General features: G+C 43.4%; 1 protein-coding gene across 2 annotated transcripts in view; it reads right to left on the bottom strand.

Annotated features, from left to right (window-relative positions):
• LOC123750783 (uncharacterized) overlaps nucleotides 1-18,068 on the bottom strand; it is an 81,583-nt gene extending 63,515 nt beyond the window's left edge. Inside the window, exon 1 of one of the 2 annotated variants that reach the window (XM_045732898.2) lies at nucleotides 17,643-18,068. The gene's annotated coding sequence lies outside the window, so the exon portion shown is untranslated. The remainder of the gene's footprint in view (nucleotides 1-17,642) is intronic. The other variant, XM_045732904.2, reaches the window with a different exon arrangement.
• Nucleotides 18,069-18,843: the final 775 nt, after the last annotated feature.

Raw genomic sequence — 18,843 nt, 5'->3', positions numbered from 1 at the left:
AAACGCAACTACTTCATGCTACAAACGAGTGGAGAAATAGCAACATCGACCATAGTATCCGTACCCGCATTGAACAACACCTCGACATCCTCACAGACCAACATCACCTCAGCACTGAAACAAGGATTATCAAGAAACTAACAACATTATATGGAGGACCTATGGCAATTCCACGACCAAGAGATGGCTTCCTGAACCTTGCAGGAATTAACCTCACTGAGGACCAAGTCACTCTCCTAAATCTGGGCATAAACTGTCATGTTATGTCCAGACCGAGTGAAATGGCCCGGAAAGTAGAGTTGGAAATTCTGTTGGACGACATATTCGACCTCGAGACACAAAAGAAGGTCACTACCAAAGATACCTTACAAGCAGAACTTATTGCAGAAGGAGGAAAGAATCGAGGCAACTACAGAAGCACCATACTGTCCCCCGAGCTTAACGCGGCAGCTAAAAGCCTTCGTGAGAACAAGGAGATAGTTGTCAGGAGAGGTGACAAGTCGCCAATATATGTCATTCTTAAAAAAGACGAATATCTGGCGAAAATGAACATCATACTCTCTGACCAAACTAAGTTCCAAAGGGTAACGAAGGACACTACAGCCGAATTAAAAGCAAAGGTCAACAAACTGATCGAAACTGTGAACGCCAAGAAATCCGGACTCCACCTGCCAAAGATCATTGGGGAATATAAACCTGGATATGCGTATGGAAATGTCAAGACGCACAAGCCTGGAAACCCACTTCGGCCAATCATTAGCCAGATACCCACACCCACGTACAGACTGGCGAAGCGACTCAACGGCCTGCTGACTCCTTATGTTCCTTGCGCCTTCAGCCTGAAGTCTCCAAAGGAATTTGTGGACTTACTGCGGGGCACACGGGCCACAGGGATAAGAGCCTCGTTGGACGTAGAATCGCTGTTTACCAACATACCTGTGGACGAGACAATCGGAATGATAGCCGACAGAGTGTATCGTGATCCAGCCTGTACTCCTCTTGACATGCCAGAAAGTATTCTGAGGAAACTACTCCAAGCTTGTACTAAAGAGGCACCCTTCTTGAGCCCGGATGGGCACATGTATAAGCAAGTAGATGGGGTCGCCATGGGTTCTCCCCTAGGTGTCCTGTTTGCAAACTTCTACATGGGTACCATCGAGCAAAAAGTCTTAGTCGACATGAACTTGAAACCGGCCATATACTGCAGGTATGTTAACGACATTTTTACACAGTGTCACGTGGGGGTGGGCGGTCCGGGGCTCTGCTAACACTCGGCTGCTAGGGGCTCAAAGGGCCCAAATACTCAGCCCCTCCGACTCCCTGGATTCACCGGAGTCTCCTTGGTCACACAAGATAGGACCAACAATGCCCACCTCCGCAGGTCTTTGCTTCCACCACCAAGGGGTGCCACTGATTCACCCTGGAAGCCCTTCAGTCAACCACGGGGAAACTGCTGTTAACAGTTCCGGCCTAGACCCGTGGGGGAGTGAAGGAAGACTCAGGCTTACCTATAACCATAACCTCCCTGAGTCTTGCCTGCCAGACAAAAAAAAGGTTGCAGGAACTCCTTTCCCGCCTGTCTTCTCTATCTTCCTCTTAGCAAGGTCGCCAGCTGGGTTATTATATCTGCACCCCAGCAATGCAGTTCAGTGGGTGTATCATATATCGTTTGTAGCCAGAAATGTATGCTCATAGAGAAATATCACAAATGGAGGCACGCTCAAACACAGTAATAAAATGTGTGGATTTACTGACGCAAATTACATGAACACACACACACAATCACAAGTAATACATGAATATGGAATATGGATGATGAGTCTGGAGATCGTCAGCCTCTTCTTCCACGACCTCCAACTCTCCTTCAACTGGGCAGGAAGACAGGAGTCTCACACTCTCACAGGAGGGCCTCTTCACCACGTCGGCACCTCTTCTTCACTGTCCTGCCATCCATACACACTGTCCTCTCTGACAGTCCTGGACACAAGCTGCCTTGCAGCCTATTCTACCATTAAAGCAATAAAGTCTTGCTGCCACCTACACAAGTAAATATTGTGGCCTAACTAGCCTACTCATACAAGGGGTAATGGGAGGGAAAATGATCTACCTTACACTCCTGGCTCACGACGCCTGTCCCTCGATGGTGTGAGGTTCCCACGCTTCCTTGGGTCGATCCTCGACGATCCAGGGCGTTCCACAGGTCCTCAGGTGTCGTGAAGCCTTCGCGTCGTCGCCGTTCCAATCCCTGAGATTCAGCTGCCCCAATCCTGGTTCATCGATGGGCGCTGAGCTAATCACTATCTTTCCCCACACTCGCCTCTCCCACAGGGCGTCGCTCCTTGTCCTAGGCACTGTGTCGTCCTTCCAAGATTCTCAGTGGATGTGACCCCAGTCACAGCTAGCTTGCTCGCCCACCTTCCAGACCTCAACGTCCAGCCAGCGGCGCCGCCCAGCGTCGTCGCCGACTATTTTCCAAGTTTGGGCACTTCTCTGCTCACTGAACTTGGTTCCTCTTTGCTTCCCAGAAGCGCAGGGTCTCCAATAACTATGGTGGGCAACGAAGGCCAGCTCAATCCACTGAACAAGGCTTGCAGAGCCTCCAATCCTTGAGAGCAGACCGAGGCGCGTCCTGTCGCTTCCACGGTCAGTACAACTCTGACGTTGGCGCCGCCCGGGGCACTCGGTGACGTCATGGCGGGCCCTGATTTGTCGCCCGCGACCTACGTCGACCAATCCGCGATCGACTAATGTCCCTTCCAAAAGGTCACATCTGCCGTAGGGGATACTGTTTCATTTTATAACAGGGCGCCAATTTTCCTTTATTTACAACTTATAATATAACTTCCATGCCTTAACTGGCAGCCGGTCTGGTCGCCACATATATCATTAGACTCCCTGAACCTCAGAGAATCAGTAGGGAGAGCTGATATGACTCTTTAAGCCGGCAAACGAAAGAAATAGGAGAGGGCACCGTAACATACCCCTCCCCTTAAAATAAGAGTCATATCGGAAGAGCAGCACTCAAGAGGGCAATCTATACTCTTGCTCCCTCCGTTCCTGAAGTGTCTCCTCCAGTTGGCGATGTGGCTCGTTCCACCTTGCCAGTCACTTGTCTCATTATATCTCCACCTCGCATAGGACCGGGTGTGATGGGTGTTCCCTGAACACCTACAAGAAATCCTCTCTCCGTGGCTACGAGTGTACTCCCACGGCTCGTTACCACTGTAAGATTCAGTGCATGCAGCGCCTCCACCGCGTCGCGCACTCCGAGATAGTCTTGCATTTCCACTGCGTCCTACAGGTACTCCATGTTTCCTCTCATGATCTCCTCTTCGCCAATCTTCTCTCTTCTCGGTTTCTCTTCTCCCATAGGTGCGTTGTCTCCTCACAGTGGCACTTGTAACCTGTACTCCATCCAGCAGCTTCCTCTCTTCCACACTAGGCTTTTGCGATGGCCCAATGCCCCTCTGGTTAGGCTGGCGCCTACCCTGGGTGTACCTATTCCCTGCTTTCTTCGTATTGCCTTTCCTATACCACTCGCTCCTTCGTTCCCGACGAACATCTTCACTCCTCCATGAGATTCTCTTCCCTGCAGACGTCTTCTTCGGTTCGTGGTTGGGCTCTTCCACCTCCCTGTGGCTCACCTCACTACGGTGGTTCATCTTGCACCTACCACTATTCCTCTGGCCGGCATAGGGTGCACTGCGTCGTGGCTCCTCCACTCTGCCCCTCGCCGCCGTTCGCTCATCCACTGAGCTTACTTTATTCACGTTTCGGTATGGAGGGAGCGCGGTCTGCAGCCTCTTCACCGCCCCAGGCGTTTGTACAGCTGCTCCTCGCCACTCCTCCACGCGCATCATCAGGCTTAGTCGGAGGTCCCCGTCGGGGTTTTCCACAACCTCCGACGACCTCTCTGCACTCTCGCCCTCGTTGTCGTCGTCTCTGGCGACGTTTCCCCTGGCGAAGTCGGCTTCCTCACTATTATTTGGAGCGACGGATACCTCACCTGTCAGGGTTGTGCCGCTGCTTGAAACATAGGCACTCCTGGCCCAATCGGGTTGTATCCTGCCTCCTCCGAGGTCATTACCCAGCACCATCTGTACATGCTCTAGGGGTAACTTAGGGGCTACAGCTACTATAGCTTTCTCGACTCCGCAGTCGGCAATCAGCTGTACTTCGTGAAGTGGCAACCTGTATTCCTCCCCCACACTGCGTATCCTCACCACTCCCACAGGTGAATCATTAAATTCCTTGGGGAGAATACTCCTGGTCACCATACTTATGTCAGCACCCGTATCTCGAAGCACGGCAACCTCCACTGGGTCTGACTTTCCAAACTTCACGTTGGCCTCGAAAACGAAGGGATGTTCACCCAACTTCATTTCCCAACCATTCACGTTGGGTCCACTATAATATGGGGTGTGAACAAACACTCTCTCCTCTTCCAACATTAATCCTACATTCCTTTGGTGCTCCTCACACTCGCGGGCATAATGTCCTCTCACACCACAGTTGTAGCATCGGCTGCCTCTCCTGGGCGGCCACTCGCCAGTCACTCTGGCGGTACCACTTGCAGACGTCCCCTGGGTCCTCCTTGGACTCCCTGTCGTCGTGTCCGGGACTGCAGCACTTGCTCCTGAGCTAGGTCCACTGCTCACAGCTTGGGGCTTCCTCCCCGCGTCTCTTGAGCTCTTGAACCACGTTACTTCATCGGGCACACTACTCTTGGGAGAGTCCCCACCCGTCCTCGCTCCTCCTGAACTCCTAAAGTTCCCTCCCGACCTGGGGTAAGGCGAGTGTCTGGGCGGCCCCTCCCTCCTGATATGTAGTGCCTCCTCCAGCATGTCGGCTCGATCCGCTACAGCCTTCAGGTCCTTAATACCTGCTTCTCTCACCCTTACTCGCAACTCAGGATGGAGCACCGACATGAACTTCTCCATCACTATCAGTTGTTTGATATCATCCACCGACTCCGCTTCCTCCGCCTTCAACCATCGTAGGAATTTCCGTTCCATATCCCTGGCGGTCTCGGCGTAAGTCTTTCCCGACGCTCTTGTACACTCTCTGAACCGCTTCCGGTACATCTCCGGAGTCAGCCGGAATGAGTGGAGAACCGCATTCTTAATCGCGTCATAACTAGTACACTCCTCTAGGTCCAGCATGTTATAGGCTTCCCGGGCCTCACCAGTCAACCTGCCCTGGACCAGAGCAGCCCAATCATCTTCCGGCCACTCCTTCAGAGTTGCTATCCGTTCAAAGTGTTCGAAGAACGCCTCAGCTTCTTGTGGTTCGAACGTAGGTAAGTCACGTTCCCTTACCTTGAGGTCATCCCGCCGTGCAGGTAGTGAGGGCAGACCACGTTCAACGCGACGCAATTCGACTTCTTTCTTTGCCCTTATCTCCTCCAGTCGCAGTTGTCTCTCTCCTTCTTCTCGCTGCAGCCGAGCTTCTCGCTCCTCTCGCTGCAGCTCAGCCGCACGTTCCTCTCGCTGCAGCTCAGCCGCACGTTCCTCTCGCTGCAGCTCAGCCGCACGTTCCTCTCGCTGCATTTGCGCTTCTCTCTCCTCTCGTCGCAGCTGGGCTTCCAGTTGCATCTTCATTATTTCCAGTTGCAGGCTCCTCTTACTACAGCTGGACCTTCCACTGCTCCCATGTTCACTGTGAATTCTCTCCACACTGGTAGGCGCTTGGGGAGGCCCTAGTCGGGACGGTTCACCTTGCGATGGCTCTCCTCGGGACGGCTCCTCTTGAGATGGCTCCTCTCCCGTCGCTTCCTCTCGAGCTGTGAGCTGTGCCATGATCTCTATCCTTCGCTCCGCTACCTTAGTCGTCCTCAACCTGATCCCAAAGTGGTTTGCCACTTGTTGGAGCTGGGCCTTGGTACACTCCTCCAAAATTCTCTCGTCCCTTGTGTCAATAAATTTCTTTACTTTGTCTTCCTCCATCTCTATATCATCAAGCATACACGACGGCACAGACAAGTTAGTAGGCACTAATTTCACCGTTTCAGTCCCTTAGCCGGTTGAGTAACAGTACCACCGAATTCACTGGCCACACTGTATTAGTACCCTGGCAACACTTGTCTTGCAATTTGGTCCACACTGTAGCTTGATCCATGCTTCCTGGCGAAGTTCCCAGTTCTTGGCTACTGGGGTTCGAATCCTGGCAAGGTCGCCAGTTCTCTTGTCACGTGGGGGTGGGCGGTCCGGGGCTCTGCTAACACTCGGCTGCTAGGGGCTCAAAGGGCCCAAATACTCAGCCCCTCCGACTCCCTGGATTCACCGGAGTCTCCTTGGTCACACAAGATAGGACCAACAATGCCCACCTCCGCAGGTCTTTGCTTCCACCACCAAGGGGTGCCACTGATTCACCCTGGAAGCCCTTCAGTCAACCACGGGGAAACTGCTGTTAACAGTTCCGGCCTAGACCCGTGGGGGAGTGAAGGAAGACTCAGGCTTACCTATAACCATAACCTCCCTGAGTCTTGCCTGCCAGACAAAAAAAAGGTTGCAGGAACTCCTTTCCCGCCTGTCTTCTCTATCTTCCTCTTAGCAAGGTCGCCAGCTGGGTTATTATATCTGCACCCCAGCAATGCAGTTCAGTGGGTGTATCATATATCGTTTGTAGCCAGAAATGTATGCTCATAGAGAAATATCACAAATGGAGGCACGCTCAAACACAGTAATAAAATGTGTGGATTTACTGACGCAAATTACATGAACACACACACACAATCACAAGTAATACATGAATATGGAATATGGATGATGAGTCTGGAGATCGTCAGCCTCTTCTTCCACGACCTCCAACTCTCCTTCAACTGGGCAGGAAGACAGGAGTCTCACACTCTCACAGGAGGGCCTCTTCACCACGTCGGCACCTCTTCTTCACTGTCCTGCCATCCATACACACTGTCCTCTCTGACAGTCCTGGACACAAGCTGCCTTGCAGCCTATTCTACCATTAAAGCAATAAAGTCTTGCTGCCACCTACACAAGTAAATATTGTGGCCTAACTAGCCTACTCATACAAGGGGTAATGGGAGGGAAAATGATCTACCTTACACTCCTGGCTCACGACGCCTGTCCCTCGATGGTGTGAGGTTCCCACGCTTCCTTGGGTCGATCCTCGACGATCCAGGGCGTTCCACAGGTCCTCAGGTGTCGTGAAGCCTTCGCGTCGTCGCCGTTCCAATCCCTGAGATTCAGCTGCCCCAATCCTGGTTCATCGATGGGCGCTGAGCTAATCACTATCTTTCCCCACACTCGCCTCTCCCACAGGGCGTCGCTCCTTGTCCTAGGCACTGTGTCGTCCTTCCAAGATTCTCAGTGGATGTGACCCCAGTCACAGCTAGCTTGCTCGCCCACCTTCCAGACCTCAACGTCCAGCCAGCGGCGCCGCCCAGCGTCGTCGCCGACTATTTTCCAAGTTTGGGCACTTCTCTGCTCACTGAACTTGGTTCCTCTTTGCTTCCCAGAAGCGCAGGGTCTCCAATAACTATGGTGGGCAACGAAGGCCAGCTCAATCCACTGAACAAGGCTTGCAGAGCCTCCAATCCTTGAGAGCAGACCGAGGCGCGTCCTGTCGCTTCCACGGTCAGTACAACTCTGACGTTGGCGCCGCCCGGGGCACTCGGTGACGTCATGGCGGGCCCTGATTTGTCGCCCGCGACCTACGTCGACCAATCCGCGATCGACTAATGTCCCTTCCAAAAGGTCACATCTGCCGTAGGGGATACTGTTTCATTTTATAACAGGGCGCCAATTTTCCTTTATTTACAACTTATAATATAACTTCCATGCCTTAACTGGCAGCCGGTCTGGTCGCCACATATATCATTAGACTCCCTGAACCTCAGAGAATCAGTAGGGAGAGCTGATATGACTCTTTAAGCCGGCAAACGAAAGAAATAGGAGAGGGCACCGTAACAACAGGTACCTGATGTCAGACATCTGCAGGAGCTGAAGGAGGCATTTGAGCAGAGTTCCGTGCTGCGTTTCACTTACGAGACGGAAAAGGATGGAAGCTGCCTTTTCTAGATGTAACAGTCATGGAAAAGGGCGGAGGTTTCCACACTGCAGTCTACACTAAGGAAACAAACATAGGAATGTGCCTAAATGCCAACAGCGACTGCCCTGACAGGTACAAGAGGAGTGTTGTTAACGCATACGTCGACCGTGCTCTCAGCCACAGCTCAGAATGGAAGCAAGTCGACGAAGAACTCTGTAGGGTAAGGCAGGTTCTAGTCAATAACGGCTTCTCCAATGGTTTCATCGAAGACATCATAAGAAGAACCTCTGAAGAGACAACTAACACAACACCTATACCCCCTATTAGACTATTTTACAGGAACTTCTTTTCCACAGCTCATAAAACGGAGGAAAGGGTCCTGAAAGATATTGTTAATAGGAACGTTATCCCTACAGACAAAAATCAGAGGATACAACTGACGATTTACTATAAAACCAGAAAAACGGCCAGCCTACTCATGAGAAACTCTCCAGACACAAAACAGAACGCTTTAAAAGAGACTAACGTCGTCTATGCCTTCAAATGCCCACTTGGGGACTGTAAGCTCCAAAAAACCCAGTATATAGGCAAGACAACAACATCTCTTTCTAGGCGTTTAACGATGCATAAGCAACAGGGCTCCATTAAGGAACATATAATCTCTTCCCATAACCAAACCATCGCCAGAGAAATCCTAGTAAACAACACAGAAATCATCGATAGATACAGCGATAGCAGGCGGCTTGACGTTTGCGAGGCACTACACATCAAGAAGTCAACACCAGCAATCAACAGCCAATTATTGCACAACTATATTCTACCCACCTCAAGACTCCGCTCCAATATAGAAGCATCAAGAAATATGGACCAATAGGCTTTCTACAAACACTTCTATTCAATACCCATTGTTTCTGTTCTGTCTTGTGTTGATACTTTTAATACCCTATTAATATCCCCTCATGTTCTGTCTTGTGTTAATGCCACATCACTATATGCCACATCATCCCTCCCACCTCACTCAAATGTAGATATAATAGCAGAGATACGTAAGTTCTAATCAGTTGTGTATTTGTGAAGTCTTTGAAAATGTAATAAGTTTTACGAAACGCGCCCGTGTCGCGTCAGACTAGAAATAAAAATGAATTTTGGAGAAGTGATTTTTGATTTACCTCCAACAGTGAAGCGTAATGTACGAAAGATTGAGAAAATTCGTGTTAGAATTATTAATCTTACTTTTTCGGTCATATTTAATAATATATGTCTACAGGAAAGACTGCTACCAAAATATACTAATATATATATATATATATATATATATATATATATATATATATATATATATATATATATATATATATATATATATATATATATATATATATATAATATATATATATATATATGCAACAATGATCACAAAAACACTGATCCAAGTATGCAGAATAACCACATATGAAAAATAGAAAATGCTTAACCCGTTTAGCAATATGGAAGTTGTAGTTCATAGCAATATGGAAGTTGTAGTGAAGGACCTGGTGACTCTAGTGGGAGCCCTGAGGACAGAGTTGGACTCTCTGCGGGAGGAGGTGCGTCAGCTTAAAGAACAACGAGAAGTAACGAAGGAGGAGACCAGCAGTAAAGGGACCTCGTCTTGGAGAGTTGTGAAAGACAGGGGCCTTAAGAAGACTTTGATAAAGCCGCCTTCAAACGCCATAGCAACTTCTAATTCATTTGACGTTTTGGAGGACGAGTGCTGTGGAGAGACTGTGGATCGCGCAAAAGGGAAAGCAACGAAGAGAAAGGAAGCGCAGGCCCCTCAGAAAGTAAAGGTACCTAAGCAAACATTAGTTGTGGGAGATTCCCAGATAAGGTATTTGGATAGAACGTTTTGTGCTAGAGATAGGGGGAACAGGTTAAGGGTTTGCTATCCCGGAGCTGGCATTGGTGATATTATAAACAACATGAATGATATTATGGCTGGTAATGGGAACAATCCCATTATTTGCATTAGCGTGGGAGGAAATGATGTTGGTCGAGTTAGGAGTGAGGAACTGATTCAGAGGTATAAAACAGCCATAGAGTTAGTTAGGAGCAAGGGAGGAATCCCGATCATATGTGGCATTCTTCCAAGAAAGGGAGTGGGAAATGAATGGATATCGAGGGCACTTGGTGTCAATTGCCGGCTGGAAAGATATTGCAAATCAAATGCAATATCTTTCATAGACAACTGGGAACACTTCTATGGAAGAAATGAAATGTATGCTCGTGATGGGGTGCATCTATCGAGAGCTGGGGTTGTTGCTGTTGCGAACTCGTTAGAAGAAGTGGTTAGAGGTGTTTGTTTGGGTTTAAACTGTTAGTAGATAGAGGTATGGGAATTGATTGTGAGGAAGGAGGTAATAAAAGTATGTGTTTGTGGGAGAAAGGAATTGGCAAAACGATCAGGGAAAGAGAAGGTCCGCAAAATAACAAATCACTTAGGGTATATTACACTAACAGTAGAAGTCTAAGAAATAAAATTAACGAATTAAATGCTCTTGTCTGCACAGAAAAAATAGATATTATTGCACTTACCGAAACGTGGATGAATGTAGAAAATAGAGAACTATTAGCTGAATATCAAATATATGGATTTAAACTATTTCACACAGATAGATATATTAGACGAGGAGGTGGAGTAGCCATATATGTTAGGGACAATTTGAAATGTAGTCTCAAAGAGGGAATCAAAACAGAGCCACACACAGAAACTATTTGGATTGAATTAAACGAAAAAGCTAATAATATTATAATAGGAGTAATATATAGGCCACCAAATTTAGACAGAATGGAAGCAAAGCATCTATGGGATGAAATATCTAGAGCATCTAGATCTAACAGTATTTATGTCATGGGTGACTTTAATTTTAGCGGAATAAACTGGTTGAACAAAACAGGGAATAGTGAAGCAGAAGATTTTCTAGAATTAATTGACGATTGCTTTCTTACGCAACACATTAAGGAACCAACACGGGAAAATAATATTTTAGATTTAGTGTTAACTAACAGGGAAACGCAAATTAATGACATCGAAATAGGGAGTGAGCTAGGGAGCAGTGATCACAAAGAAATCAGATTTAGCATAGAATGGAATAGACCAGTAGGAGAAAATTCTGTTAAAGTGCCAGATTTTCGAAAAGCTGATTTTAATAGCCTAAGAAATTTTTTGGGTCAAATTGATTGGAAAGTCTTGGGTATGGGGTGTGGGCCGGTCTTGGAGCGAGACATGAACCCAGCGATAGGTGACTTAAATGGGGATTTCGATGTGGATTCAATATATAACTTATTTAAGAATATTCTAAACAAAGCACAGGAACGTAGTATACCATACAAATTGAATAGATCGAATACTAATGACCCAAAGTGGATAACAAAGAATTTGAAGAACCTTATAGGTAAAAAGAGAGCTTGGTACAAAAGGATTAAAAATGGGGAGGTCACTTTAGAACAGGAATTCGTACAACTGGTTAGAAATGTTAAAAAAGAGATAAGGAAAGCAAAAAGAAACTATGAAGTTCGCATAGCAGGGCAAGCAAAGACAAATCCTAAAGGGTTTTTTTCAGTTATATCGTACTAAGACTAGGGAAAGGATAGGTCCATTAAAAACTGAGACAGGTCAAATAACAGATAGTGATGAAGAGATGAGTTGTATTTTTAATAAATATTTTGTATCTGTATTTACTAAAGAGGAACTTAACAATATGCCTTCAGCCGAACAAGTCTATGTGGGTGGGGACGAGGACAGGTTGACGAGTTTAGCAGTTACCAGGGAGGATGTTCTTAAACAAATAGTAAAACTCAAACCAAACAAATCCCCAGGGCCGGATGAAGTGTTTGCCAGGGTGCTTAAAGAATGCAAAGAGGAGCTTTGTGACCCACTGTCAACCATATTTAATAAATCAATAGAGTCAGGCAGAGTGCCAGAGTTTTGGAAAGTTGCTAATGTGATACCAGTTTTTAAGAAAGGAGATAGATCACTTGCGTCTAACTATCGACCAATTAGCCTAACGTCTATTGTGGGAAAGTTACTCGAATCTATAATAGCAAATAAAATTTGTCTTCATCTTGAAAAACATAAATTAATAATTGAGTCGCAACATGGTTTTATAAATGGCCGTTCATGTTTAACAAATTTGTTATCTTTTTATTCTAGCATTGTTGAGGCAGTTGATAGTGGTAAGGATTGCGATGTTGTATACCTTGACTTTAGCAAAGCTTTTGATACAGTGCCACATGAAAGACTGATTAAAAAGATAGAGTCTCATGGTATTGGGGGTGCTATATTAAGCTGGATTAGGGCATGGCTATACCAAAGGAAACAGAGAGTTAGTATAAATGGAATCAAGTCAGAGTGGGAAAATGTTGTAAGTGGAGTGCCTCAAGGCTCTGTCCTGGGACCTCTGTTGTTTATAATATATATAAATGATTTAGATTCAGGTTTGAGTAGCAACATTTGCAAATTTGCCGATGATACGAAAATCGGTAGGGAAATTAATTCGGAGGAGGACTCACTATCACTTCAAGTTGATCTAGATAGGGTTTTGAAATGGTCAAAGGATTGGCAGATGCAGTTTAATGCTGATAAATGTAAAGTTCTGAGGTTAGGTAATGATGATAGAGTTACAAGATACGAGCTAGATGGTGTTGTGATTGCGAAGTCGGATTGCGAAAGGGATCTGGGAGTTATGATTAGTAAGAATTTAAAACAAAAGGATCAATGCATAAATGTTCGTAATAAGGCAAATCGGACACTTGGATTTATTAATCGCAGCGTTAGTAACAAGACACCTGGTGTGGTTCTCAAGCTATATCTTGCTCTAGTTAGGCCCCATTTAGATTATGCAGTTCAGTTTTGGTCGCCATATTATAGAATGGATATAAATTCACTTGAACGTGTCCAGCGTAGGATGACTAAGTTAATTCCCCAAATTAGAAATCTTTCATATGAAGAAAGATTAGGGAAAGAGAAGGTCCGCAAAATAACAATCAGGGAAAGAGAAGGTCCGCAAAATAACAATTCACTTAGGGTATATTACACTAACAGTAGAAGTCTAAGAAATAAAATTAACGAATTAAATGCTCTTGTCTGCACAGAAAAAATTGATATTATTGCACTTACCGAAACGTGGATGAATGTAGAAAATAGAGAACTATTAGCTGAATATCAAATATATGGATTTAAACTATTTCACACAGATAGATATATTAGACGAGGAGGTGGAGTAGCCATATATGTTAGGGACAATTTGAAATGTAGTCTCAAAGAGGGAATCAAAACAGAGCCACACACAGAAACTATTTGGATTGAATTAAACGAAAAAGCTAATAATATTATAATAGGAGTAATATATAGGCCACCAAATTTAGACAGAATGGAAGCAAAGCATCTATGGGATGAAATATCTAGAGCATCTAGATCTAACAGTATTTATGTCATGGGTGACTTTAATTTTAGCGGAATAAACTGGTTGAACAAAACAGGGAATATTGAAGCAGAAGATTTTCTAGAATTAATTGACGATTGCTTTCTTACGCAACACATTAAGGAACCAACACGGGAAAATAATATTTTAGATTTAGTGTTAACTAACAGGGAAACGCAAATTAATGACATCGAAATAGGGAGTGAGCTAGGGAGCAGTGATCACAAAGAAATCAGATTTAGCATAGAATGGAATAGACCAGTAGGAGAAAATTCTGTTAAAGTGCCAGATTTTCGAAAAGCTGATTTTAATAGCCTAAGAAATTTTTTGGGTCAAATTGATTGGAAAGTCTTGGGTATGGGGTGTGGGCCGGTCTTGGAGCGAGACATGAACCCAGCGATAGGTGACTTAAATGGGGATTTCGATGTGGATTCAATATATAACTTATTTAAGAATATTCTAAACAAAGCACAGGAACGTAGTATACCATACAAATTGAATAGATCGAATACTAATGACCCAAAGTGGATAACAAAGAATTTGAAGAACCTTATAGGTAAAAAGAGAGCTTGGTACAAAAGGATTAAAAATGGGGAGGTCACTTTAGAACAGGAATTCGTACAACTGGTTAGAAATGTTAAAAAAGAGATAAGGAAAGCAAAAAGAAACTATGAAGTTCGCATAGCAGGGCAAGCAAAGACAAATCCTAAAGGGTTTTTTCAGTTATATCGTACTAAGACTAGGGAAAGGATAGGTCCATTAAAAACTGAGACAGGTCAAATAACAGATAGTGATGAAGAGATGAGTAGTATTTTTAATAAATATTTTGTATCTGTATTTACTAAAGAGGAACTTAACAATATGCCTTCAGCCGAACAAGTCTATGTGGGTGGGGACGAGGACAGGTTGACGAATTTAGCAGTTACCAGGGAGGATGTTCTTAAACAAATAGTAAAACTCAAACCAAACAAATCCCCAGGGCCGGATGAAGTGTTTGCCAGGGTGCTTAAAGAATGCAAAGAGGAGCTTTGTGACCCACTGTCAACCATATTTAATAAATCAATAGAGTCAGGCAGAGTGCCAGAGTTTTGGAAAGTTGCTAATGTGATACCAGTTTTTAAGAAAGGAGATAGATCACTTGCGTCTAACTATCGACCAATTAGCCTAACGTCTATTGTGGGAAAGTTACTCGAATCTATAATAGCAAATAAAATTCGTCTTCATCTTGAAAAACATAAATTAATAATTGAGTCGCAACATGGTTTTATAAATGGCCGTTCATGTTTAACAAATTTGTTATCTTTTTATTCTAGCATTGTTGAGGCAGTTGATAGTGGTAAGGATTGCGATGTTGTATACCTTGACTTTAGCAAAGCTTTTGATACAGTGCCACATGAAAGACTGATTAAAAAAATAGAGTCTCATGGTATTGGGGGTGCTATATTAAGCTGGATTAGGGCATGGCTATACCAAAGGAAACAGAGAGTTAGTATAAATGGAATCAAGTCAGAGTGGGAAAATGTTGTAAGTGGAGTGCCTCAAGGCTCTGTCCTGGGACCTCTGTTGTTTATAATATATATAAATGATTTAGATTCAGGTTTGAGTAGCAACATTTGCAAATTTGCCGATGATACGAAAATCGGTAGGGAAATTAATTCGGAGGAGGACTCACTATCACTTCAAGTTGATCTAGATAGGGTTTTGAAATGGTCAAAGGATTGGCAGATGCAGTTTAATGCTGATAAATGTAAAGTTCTGAGGTTAGGTAATGATGATAGAGTTACAAGATACGAGCTAGATGGTGTTGTGATTGCGAAGTCGGATTGCGAAAGGGATCTGGGAGTTATGATTAGTAAGAATTTAAAACAAAAGGATCAATGCATAAATGTTCGTAATAAGGCAAATCGGACACTTGGATTTATTAATCGCAGCGTTAGTAACAAGACACCTGGTGTGGTTCTCAAGCTATATCTTGCTCTAGTTAGGCCCCATTTAGATTATGCAGTTCAGTTTTGGTCGCCATATTATAGAATGGATATAAATTCACTTGAACGTGTCCAGCGTAGGATGACTAAGTTAATTCCCCAAATTAGAAATCTTTCATATGAAGAAAGATTAACAAAGCTTAAGTTGCATTCACTGGAAAGGCGAAGAGTTAGGGGTGACATGATAGAGGTTTACAAGTGGATGAATGGACATAACCGGGGGGATATTAATAGGGTATTAAAAGTATCAACACAGGACAGAACACGAAACAATGGATATAAATTGGATAAGTTTAGATTTAGGAAAGACTTGGGTAAATACTGGTTCAGTAACAGGGTTGTTGATTTGTGGAACCAATTGCCGCGTAACATTGTGGAGGTGGGGTCCCTCGATTGTTTCAAGCACGGGTTAGACAAGTATATGAGTGGGATTGGGTGGTTATAGAATAGGAGCTGCCTCGTATGGGCCAATAGGCCTTCTGCAGTTACCTTTGTTCTTATGTTCTTATGTTCTTATTAACAAAGCTTAAGTTGCATTCACTGGAAAGGCGAAGAGTTAGGGGTGACATGATAGAGGTTTACAAGTGGATGAATGGACATAACCGGGGGGATATTAATAGGGTATTAAATGTATCAACACAGGACAGAACACGAAACAATGGGTATAAATTGGATAAGTTTAGATTTAGGAAAGACTTGGGTAAATACTGGTTCAGTAACAGGGTTGTTGATTTGTGGAACCAATTGCCGCGTAACATTGTGGAGGTGGGGTCCCTCGATTGTTTCAAGCACGGGTTGGACAAGTATATGAGTGGGATTGGGTGGTTATAGAATAGGAGCTGCCTCGTATGGGCCAATAGGCCTTCTGCAGTTACCTTTGTTCTTATGTTCTTATGTTCTTATGTTTTCGGCTAATTCGCCTTCATCAGAGTTAGATGAAGGCGAATTAGCCGAAAACGTGTTAAGCATTTTTTATTTTTCATATGTGGTTATTCTGCATATATATATATATATATATATATATATATATATATATATATATATATATATATATATATATATATATATATATATATATATATATATATATATATATATATATATATATATATATATATATTTATATATATTAGTATATTTTGGTAGCAGTCTTTCCTGTAGACATATTTTATTAAATATGACCGAAAAAGTAAGATTAATAATTCTAACACGAATTTTCTCAATCTTTCGTACATTATGCTTCACTATTGGAGGTAAATCAAAAATCACTTCTCCAAAATAAAAATGAATTTTGGAGAAGTGATTTTTGATTTACCTCCAATAGTGAAGCATAATGTACGAAAGATTGAGAAAATTCGTGTTAGAATTATTAATCTTACTTTTTCGGTCATATTTAATAAAATATTTATATATATATATATATATATATATATATATATATATATATATATATATATATATATATATATATATATATATATATATGTCGTACCTAGTAGCCAGAACGCACTTCTCAGCCTACTATGCAAGGCCCGATTTGCCTAATAAGCCAAGTTTTCATGAATTAATTGTTTTTCGACTACCTAACCTACCTAACCTAACCTAACCTAACTTTTTTGGCTACCTAACCTAATCTAACCAATAAAGATAGATTAGGTTAGGTTAGGTAGGGTTGGTTAGGTTTGGTCATATATCTACGTTAATTTTAACTCCAAAACAAAAAAATTGACCTCATACATAATGAAATGGGTAGCTTTATCATTTCATAAGAAAAAAATTAGAGAAAATATAATAATTCAGGGAAACTTGGCTTATTAGGCAAATCGGGCCTTGCATAGTAGGCTGAGAAGTGCGTTCTGGCTACTAGGTACGACATATATATATATATATATATATATATATATATATATATATATATATATAAATATATATATATATATATATATATATATATATATATATATATATATATATATGCAGAATATATTATATATATAACACACTTTTTCACAATTCCAAGTGTCTAAATTAGTTGCCTTGTAGATATCTTTGGAACATCAATGATAAACTCCATCCAGACACATTATGAAATCTAAACAGAAACTGGAAGCCAAAGGTTGCTTCAATATACCATAGTCTACCCAACCAGGTCACGTCTGAGATGTAGTGCTGAGATAACATTTACCTTAGCGTCCGGCTGTCACTATCCTGGAGAATTGGTATTTCTCGCTGGTGATGCAAGACATATACTCTCCTTACTGTCCTCGGGGCGATGAGGTACCTCCTGTCCTCGGGGAGATCGGTGTACTGTTCTCTTAAGACGGGACTGTTCTGTGCAAGACCAACAGAAAACGTTTTTCGTCGAAATTAAAAACCCTCCGAGAGCTTCACTGAACGGAATAAGGATTTCACACGACGTTACAATAACATGGAGAACCTCATGTCCTAAATTTGTCATCAAACGGGAAACGTAACCTGCCGCTGTCAACCTCCCGGCGTCCCAGACGGACCCGTACTGAGCTCGGCGCGACACCTGCTCAGGACTGGTGCTCACGTGTAAGCCAGCGGCTTCCACAGGATGCTCTCCCTCCGGTCCTGGCGTCGTAAAGGCTTGGAAATGTCCCAGTGTTTCTCCACCTTAATTAATACGGATGTTATGACTTAGCCTAACCAGTTCAGACTGAATACGCTGAAGTCATACTTTAAGTGTCAAGATACGTCTATTATAATGTAATTCATTATGCAGTATGTGAAATATCTTTGTATGTACGTGTATTCTACAGTATTCTACTATATTCTATTGTAGTTTAATTATTATTATTATGTTATATATTCATGATGTGTGTTTTGTTTGTGTGTGAACTGCTAGTTTCGTCGGCAAGTTGTTGCTACTGTCATAACCCCGCCCCCCCCCCCTCCTTCCCTTGCCTGTTTGTCAGTCAGTACAGCCAACCCGGTTGGTAAGTTGGTAAGTTTCTTGTTTCTTATATATATATATTTATATGGTGCTCACTTTGTGAAGCTGAGCATCTACGTATGTTTCTAAGGTGTATATTTATGTAAGAGTATGTTTTTCAGTGTGTGTTTCTTTACTGTGTTGATTTATATATTATGTGGCGTGTTGGTACTGTGAGTTGACTTGGGGTCAGAGTCACGAAGCAGTTACGCAAGCACTTACGAACGTGTACATCTTTCCTCAATCTTTGATGGCTTTGGTTACATTTATTTAACAGTTTACAAGCATGAAAATTTTCCAATCAACATTTGTTATTGTTATAGCCGCCAAAGATTGAGAAAAGATGTACAGGTTCGTAAGTACTTGCGTAACTGCTTCGTGAATCAGGCCCCAGGGTGTCAGCAAGCATTTTGCCGCACTGGTCTGTCTG

Source organism: Procambarus clarkii, chromosome 4 (genome assembly GCF_040958095.1).
Source record: "Procambarus clarkii isolate CNS0578487 chromosome 4, FALCON_Pclarkii_2.0, whole genome shotgun sequence".
NCBI classification, from domain to species: domain Eukaryota; kingdom Metazoa; phylum Arthropoda; class Malacostraca; order Decapoda; family Cambaridae; genus Procambarus; species Procambarus clarkii.
This window is presented reverse-complemented; position numbering and strand designations above follow the sequence as displayed.